Here is a 9325-nt window from a genome sequence, read left to right on the forward strand (position 1 = left end):
ACTCCATCTCTACTAAAAATACTCCATCTCAAAAAAAAAAAAAAAAAAAGACATTTTTGGTACTGGGGTCCTCTCATAGAGATGGATGCAGACCTTCAGACCTTTCTGGATTTTGCCACTCACACAGTTGGTATGGAGTAATTAACAATGAACTTGGTACTATAAGAAAAGTAAAATGTATAAGCTAGTCGATATTAATAGCCAATATTAAGTAAAACCTATGTCACCTGCAGCATTGTTCTGAGAAACACACTTTTGCAAAACAGGTCATTGTGATGTTTGCTGACATTGAAGGAGTTTACAAATAGAAACAATATTTCCATAGAATTGACTAAACAATTCTTCATTAGCTCTGTACCATGTCTTCAGGTGACTGTATTCAGGAGATATAAACATTTATTCAAGGAAGTTTAAACCCATTTCTTGAGTTGATGACAGGGAAAGCTAGAATTCAGGGGAAAGAATCTTTCAAGTATGTTTTTACTAATACATTTACATATATTAAACATATTTAAAGAAATGCACACAGGATAAAAATAGTACATGTAGTGATTAACCACTGGATATCCTATGTAAAAAGTTGTTGATACTATCTCTCACATGGTATACAAAATTATTGTATCCTAAAACTGAAAGATTTAAAACTACAATTTGTGGAAGAAAACATAGGCATATTTCTATGCAATAATGGATTACTTTTTCTTTAGGTATGATACCAAAAGTACAAGCTACAAAAATGAACATCTTCAATATTTTTTAAAAATGTATTTCAAAAGATACCATCAAGAAAGTGGATCAGGTGTGGTGGCTCACACCTGTAATTCTAGTACTTTGGGAGGCCAAGGAAGGAGGATTGCATGAGGCCACGAGGTCAGGGCTACAGTGAGCTATAATTGCACCCCAGCACTCCAGCCTGAGAAGCAAAGCAAAACCCTGTTTCAAACAAATAAAAAGTGAAAAATCATATATCTGATAAAGACTTTGTATCTAGACTATGAAGAAATATTACAACTCAATTATATAAAGTAATACAATTAAAAATGAACAAGGAGATGAATTTACGTTTCTCCAAATAAAGATATATAACGTCTTCTAATCATAAAAATTGCTATCTTTAGACATCAGAGAAAAGCAAGTCAAAACCACAATGACATACCACCTTACACTCATTTGGATGACTACAATCAAAAAGGCAGATGTTAACAAGTGTTGGTAAGAATATTTACAACTTGATCCTTTTCATACACTACTGGTGTGAATGTGAAATTGTGCAGCTGTTTTAGCCCTCGAAATGATAAACATATAGTTATTATATGACCCAGCAAGTCAACTCCTATAGATATAATCAAGAAAAATGAAAGCATATGTTCACACAAAAATTTGTATGTAAATATTCGTAGCAGTATATTCATAATGGCCAAAAAGTAGAAACAACCCAAAAGTCCATCAACTGAAAAATAGAAAAATACAATGGGATATACCTATAAAGGAGATATATCCACACAATGGAATATTATGTAGCAAAAGCCAGTTAAGTCCTGATCCAGGCTACTACTTGGATGAACCGGAAAATATTATGTAAAAAGGTCAGTTTCAGGGGATCACATATTATATATATTTATATAAAGTATCTAGAATAAGCTAATACATAGAGACAAAAAGGAGCTTGATGGTAACTTAAAGCTGCAGTTACAGCGATGGGAGAGAAAGAGAAATGACTCTAGGTTTCCTTTTAGAGTTACAAAAATGTTCTGAAATTTATTTTCCGATTGTTATACAACTCTGAATAATCTAATCATTGAATTGTATTCTTTCATGCCATATGATCTATATTTCTAAAGCTGTTATACAAATATATGCGGTAGAGGAAAACATAAACAAAAGAGGTAAGTGAAATTAAATAGGCAGTCATGTGTGCTGGTATAACGTGTGTCTTATCCTTACGCTTGTATATCCTTTTACCTTATTTATATGTTACTATATTTTTTCTTACTAGAAATAGAAAATATTTTCTTATGTATATGAGAGTTATGCCTCTGTGGAATATATCATATATTTACCTCTTAATTTTTCGCTTGAGAGCTTGGGCCCTCAGGGAAACACAGGGCTTGGAGGTCAGAATAGCACACCATCTCTGTTCAGCTGCAGGGATTGGTTACTGAGGCTTATTTGGAAAGAAGCCACTATTAAACTGTTTCATAAAAGTGCCTGAGGGCCAAAGATGAAGACAGTCCTAATTATAAATTTAATTATAATGAAGAAAGTAGGTATTAATACATGGTTTAATAAAGAAACATATATAAAAGTTAGGTAGAGGATGTATTAAAACAAACACAAACAAAATACAGTAGAGATACCTACATTAAAATCTAGGTATAGAAGAACTTATCTCTGAGTAAGTGATGTTTATGCTAAGACCTAAGAAATTATCTAGAATACATTTTGAATTAGTTTTTATATGTAGTATAAGATATTCAGATTATACTGCATGTTTTGAGTATGAATGCCTAATTTTTTAGTCTATTAAATTGACTTTGTGTCTTTATCTAAAATCATTCATCTCTATATGTGTTAGATTATTCCTAACCCTCTATTGTATTTCATTTGGCTATATTTTCATCTTTTCCCCAAATTCACTCTCTTTTGATCACTATTGCTTTACAGTAGGTTTTTATTTCAGATAATGGAGGTTTTCCTTTTTTTTTTCCCATTGTCAACATTCTATCCCTGTTAAAAATTTTTCAGTTTCTATAAAATTTAGAATCAGTTTGTCAATTATACAAAAAAAAAATACCGAGATTTAGATTGGAATTGCATCGAATCAATAGGTCAGATGGGGTGAATTGATAGGTTTTATGTTTAATTTTATTTTTAATTATTGATACATAATAGTTATAATTATGGGTTATATATGATATTTTGATACAAGCATTTAATGTATAATTATCAAATCAGTGATTGGGATATACATTACCTGAAGCATTTATTTCTTTATATTAAGAACATTTCAACTTTACTTTTAGTAATTTTGAAATAAACAGCAAGTTGTTAAATAAGTCACCCTATTGGGCTACTGAACACTAGATTTTACTTTTACTTAACTGAATTTTTGTACCAGAATTAATATTTTAACAATAGAAAAACACAGTGTGACTTTCCATTTAGTTAGATCTTCGTGGATTCCTTTAACCTCTGTTTTGTGTTTTTTAGGGTGTAGAACTTTTATTTTGTTAGATTTAAACATAAATAATTATTGTTTTGGATACTATTGCATACACTATTTTTTATTTCATAATTTTAATTACCAACTGTTCTAATAGAGTTTTGTAATTGGCCTTGCATTTTGTGACTTTATATACTTATCACTTCTAGTACCTTTTAAAAATATTTAAAAATATTATATGTAAAAAGTTTTTTCAATTTTCAATCTTTATGCATTCTATTTTTCTTGTCTTACGGAATTTGCAAGAACCTCAGTAAAATGTTGGATAGACCTAGTAAAATAATAAAATACAGCTTTTTTTCTGATTTTTAGATAAAATTAATAGTTGTTTGAAATAGGTTTTTTTGGTAGATTTTCTCTCAGATTGAAATTTTTAATTTTCTGAAATTATTTACCATAAATAAATGCCTTATTTTACATCTATTAAAATATGGTTTTTGTTTTATATCTGTTAATATGCTGAATTACAATGATGGAGTTTTGAATGTTGATCCAACTTTGAATTTTCTGAAAAAATCCTACTTGGTCATAATGTATATTTTACATATTGAATTTTCTAAAAAAATCCTACTTGGACATGATATATTATTCATTTTGGTCAGTAGTTTCCTTTTTATAATGTCTTTCTTGATTTTAGAATCATGGTAATACTGGCTTTTGAATACAAGTTGAGAAGTATTATTACATCCACTTCTGTATTCTGAAAAAGTTTTGTGAGGAATTGATATTTGTTTCTTAGACCTTTGGTAGAATTTGTTTTGTAATTCCATTTAATCTTGAGTTAAAAAGTCTTATTAATGCATTCAACTCATTTAGTAGCTATGATTTATTAGATATATATACTCATATATATATATATATATATATATATATTTTTTTTTTTTTTTTTTTGAGACGGAGTCTCGCTCTGTTGCCCAGGCTGGAGTACAGTGGCGCGATCTCGGTTCACCGCAAGCTCCGCCTTCGGGGTTCACGCCATTCTCCTGCCTCAGCCTCCTGAGTAGCTGGGACTACAGGCGCCCGCCACCACACCTGGCTAATTTTTTGTATTTTTTAGTAGTGATGGGGTTCACCGTGTTAGCCAGGATGGTCTCAGTCTCCTGACCTCGTGATCCACCCGCCTCAGCCTCCCAAAGTGTTGGGAATACAGGCGTGAGCCACCGCGACCGGCCATATTTTTTTTTCTTAAGTGAGACAAGGCAAGCTGTTCCTTCCATGTGTCTTTTGCATCTCTTCCAAGTTGTAAAATTCACAGGCATAGAGCCAATTTAAGTATTTTAGTATATAGTTCTTTAATAGTAAGTTATTTTAATATTTGTAGGTGATATAGTTTTGCTCTGTGTCTCCACCCAAATCTCATTGCAAATTGAAATCCCCACATGTCAAGAAAGAGACCCAATTGTTGGTGATTGGATCACAGGGGCAGTTTACCCCATGCTGTTCTCGTAATAGTGAGTGAGTTCTCATGAGAGCTGATGGTTTTTAAAAAGTGTGACACTTCCTTGCTCTCTCTCACCTGCCACCCTGTACGACATGCCTTCTTCCCCTTCTGCCACGATTGTAACTTTCCTGAGGCCTTCCCAGCCATGCAGAACGGTGAGTGAAACCTCCTTTCTTTATAAATTACCCAGTCCCAGGTAGTATCCTCATAGCAGTGTGAAAACAGATTAATACAGATAATTGCTACCAGAAGTTCGGCACTGCTATAAAAATAACCTGAAAATGTGAAAGTGACTTTAGAACTGGGTAACAGGCAGAGCTTGGAACAGTTTGGAGGGCTCAGAAGAAGACAGGCAGATGTGCAAATGCTTGGAAACTTCTAGAGACTTATTGAATGGTTTGTACCAAAATGTTGTGTGCCCGAGCCTCAGGACTGAATATTTCTCAGCATTTCTGCTGATAGTTTCTGGGACAGCAACACTCTGCCATTTATTTTGGTGTGTTTATGTGAGATGAAAGTTCTTGTCCCTCTACCAGCAATAGAGACCTCTGATGGTATGAGCATATAATCCTGGCCAAAGACCCTTTTCTATTTCTCCCTAATACATAGTATTATTTTCCTGCTATGCTTCCCTAGTTTTAATGTCTTTACCTGTGGTCCATGAGTGCTCTTTTCTTAGTTAAACTTGACTCTTCCTATGAGAGGGAAGGTCTGAGAAGGTCTGAGCCTTTTCCTACCCCACTGAGGGGTCTTGTCTCCATTTTCTTAACATAGCCAGTCTTTCTCATGAGGCTTTGGTGGAGGTCCAGGGAAATGAGTCTTGAGTGACAGCAACTCCTCCATGTTTGGAAGCCCCAAGGGTTCTTTATTTTAGCCTGCACTCAGTATTTAGCAATTCATGACACTGTTAGCTACTTTGTTCTTAGCTATTTCCAAATTGTCAATACTACTTCATATGCTCTCTTCAGCAACTCTCTCCCTCCTTGGAATTCAGGCTACTTGATTGCCCTCCCACTTCAGCTATCTGAGCTCTGTAATAATTCAGAAGAGTCACCAGTTAGTAGTTAACCCTGGAGTCCTCTGCTTATTGAGGTGGGAGTTGCACTCTGCAGCTTCCTATACCCCAGATACAAACCTCCTTCAATTTTTGAGAGTTGCAGTGTATCTACGTTTTTGAAGCAAATTGTCACTATATACTACACTTTTATTTTGGGATGATACTTTTGTCTTAGTTCTACATATAATATGTAGAAATATACCAGGATTTATACTAATGCTTTTCTACTAATTTTGAATATTTGAAATTTTCTTTCTAGCAGATGCCTCAGGAAAAGCTCATGGAAAAGAATATTTTTATTTTCAAAGTTATTTTGCGATTTAAAAAAACAGTTATATTCTATCTTTATACAGAAAAAGCAGTTTGGTTGGCTATAATGTCTTTGGCTCATACTTTTTATCCTTTATATATCTCTAATAGGACCCTATATTGTCTTTTGATATAAAAATTTCTGTCTAAAATTCATATTTCAATCTTATTTCATTTCTATTGATGTTAATTTTGGTCTTTTTGTCTAGATGATGAAAGGCTTTTTTTCTAACAATTTTATTACTTTCTCTGTTTTGATCAGTCTCACATATTTCTTCATATTCATCTCTCTCATTTGTATTTATACACATATATGTTTATAATGATATTTTTCTTTAAGGTTGATTTTCTACATTGTTGCTTCTGTTTGTTTTACTAGGGATTCCTATTATGCACATGCTATTAATTCTCTTTGCCTTTTGTCCTTTTCTCACAAATTATTTTTTATCACCTGTTCATTTTTTAAATAATTTTATTTTCTCATATTATGTATTGTTCTGTGCATATGTATATCTGTATCTCTTGTGTTTTAGTATGAATGAGAAGTGCTTTTTAAAAATTATTTTATTTTAAAAAATCTGTTTAAATAAATTTGGGATCTTGCTATGTTGCCCAGGCTGGTCTCAAACTCCTGGCCTCAAGCAATTATCCCACCAAGGCCTCCCGAAGTGCTGAGATTGCAGATGTGACTCCCATGCCTGGATTTTTTTTTAGTTTTTGTTTTCTTTAGTAATATAACTCATTTTTTAATATTTTTAGTTTTAATGGATGTTGATCTTTGATATAGTATATGACTTTCTTATTTTTGTGTGTTTAGAATATTAGGTTACAGTTTTATCTATTTTGTGGGCATTTTTAACTATATGCTTATGATTTTGGTAGGACATTATACTAATTTATTTTTTTAATTCAACCATGTGTGTGTCTGTGTGTGCGTGTGTGTATGTTAATTCAACCATGTGTCTATGTGTGTGTGTGTGTATATATGTGTATATATATATGTACAACCATATGTCTATGTGTGTGTGTATATATATGTATATATGTGTATATGTATGTATGTATGTATGCATACATGTATATATGTATATATGTGTATATGTATATATGTATGTATGTGTATATATGTATATGTATATGTATGTATATATGTATATATATTATATATGTGTGTGTGTGTGTGTGTATTTATACACACACACACACACAATTTTCTTTATCCTTCAATCTGTCAATAGACCTTTGTGTTGTTTCCGTATCTTGGCTATTATGAATAATCCTGCAATGAACATGAGAGTACAGATACCTCTTCAAGATCCTAATTTCAATTGTTTTGTATATACACACGTAAGTGGGATTGCAGAATTACGTGGTAGTGGAAAAAGGTTTCCATTTCTCCAGATCTTTTCCAATTCTTTGTCTTTTTTTCTTTTTGATAATAGCTATTCCAACATATGTGAGATAGTCTGTCATTGCGGTTTTGACTTGCATTTCCCTGATAATTAGTGATGTTGAGTAGCCATTTCTCCAAAGAAGAAATACAAATAGCCAACAGGTACACCTGAAGCCACTGCACATACTCATTGCATTTAGAGTCAGGGAGGTTGGTGGTTTACTTTATTTTTTTTTTTTAACAACACACAATAGAGAGAAATTTTCACTATTTTATATAGATGTAAAGAGGTACTGAGATAGCCAGGGCAACAGTTCAAGCTATAATGTTTGAGGGACATTGCTTTAATTTATGACAGTGTTGCTTATTCAAGCCGTGATATCACGAGGCAGCAGAATATACAGATTAAGGAAAAATGCTCAATAGACAGAGTCTTGATTGGAATCCTCAATACTGACATTGGTCTATCACCCACTTTCTCTGTACTGAGAGTTGTTCATGTGTAGATGAGGATAATAATTAAAACCACATGCAGTGATACGAGGAGTAAATGATTAATACATCTATGATGCTTAGGACACTTCTTGGAATTTTGTACACTTTTAATAAATGTAAGGAATAACTATGTAGAGAATAGGACGACAGCAAGATGATCCAGGCAAAAGTGACTATTTGCTGCCAAGCTGATGGTCATATGAGGATCCAGGAAGGTTTATAAAAGGCAAGTCTGTATCAGAAGCAATGACTGAGAGCTAAGTTAAATAGGGAGAAAAATATGAGTCATGGGAGGAGCCAGTTCCCAGTTATTTCTTGCTATGGTTTGAATGTTCCCTCCACAACTCATGTCAAAGTTTAATTGCTATTGTGATGATATTAAGAGATGAGACCTTTAAGAGGTGATTAGAATTTGAGAGTTTTGCCCATGTGAATAGGTGAATGCTGTTATTGTGGGAGTTGGTTAGTTATCATGTGAATGGAACCCTGATAAATGGATGACATTTGGTCTTCATTTTTCCTCTGTCTCAAATGCTTGCTTGCCCTTCCACCATGGGGTGTTACACCATGAAGGCCTCCTACCAGATGCCAGTGCCATACTCTTGAACTTCTCAGCCTGTATAACCATGAGCTAAATAAACTTTTTTCTTTTTTTGTAATAAATTACCCTATCTGAGGTGTTCTATTATAGCAACAGAAAATGAGCTAAGACATTTGTGGTTTTAAAATATTAGAAATATCTCCTTTCGGAAATCCACTGCAAGAAATTTTTTTAAAAAGTACAAGTTAGAAAAAATTATAGACATCTGTAACCTTGAAACAAAATATATGAGATAAAATAAGCTCCAAATGGGGTGATTGAAGTCATCACCTACAGATAAAACTGGTAGTAAAACATAGTTCTTTAAAGGAGATAAATAAAGCAAACAGTCCCTTACCTGGGTCAATTATTGGCACTGTGAAATTTTCTGCACGTGTTTGTCATCACAAATTAATGTGAGAGAAAATTTTTAGCTAAGAATGCCAAAAATTGCCGTATTTATGGAAAAACTTTTGTTTATGAGACAAGCTGAAGAGAGAGAGTCTCAATTTCAAACAGTTCTGAAGGAGTTAATGTATATATACTTGTAGGAATTTTTTTTTAAAAAAGGAAGTAACATTTAGCAGTGGACAGTCCCTACCTTAACCAAATTATTAAACTTAACATCACTATAAATGGATCAAATTGACATTATGTACTTGGCAATATGAAACAATAGAAAGTAAATAATATAATCAATACAGTATTGCTAATAAAAGTTTAAATTTGAACATAATAATGAAAAAAGTTATCAGACAAATTAGAACTCTATAACAATTTGTAAGAAAACTGACATGGAATATTGAGCAATGTCAAGTTAATAAAAG

This window comes from Symphalangus syndactylus, chromosome 17 (assembly GCF_028878055.3).
Source record: "Symphalangus syndactylus isolate Jambi chromosome 17, NHGRI_mSymSyn1-v2.1_pri, whole genome shotgun sequence".
In the NCBI taxonomy this organism is placed as follows: Eukaryota; Metazoa; Chordata; class Mammalia; order Primates; family Hylobatidae; genus Symphalangus; species Symphalangus syndactylus.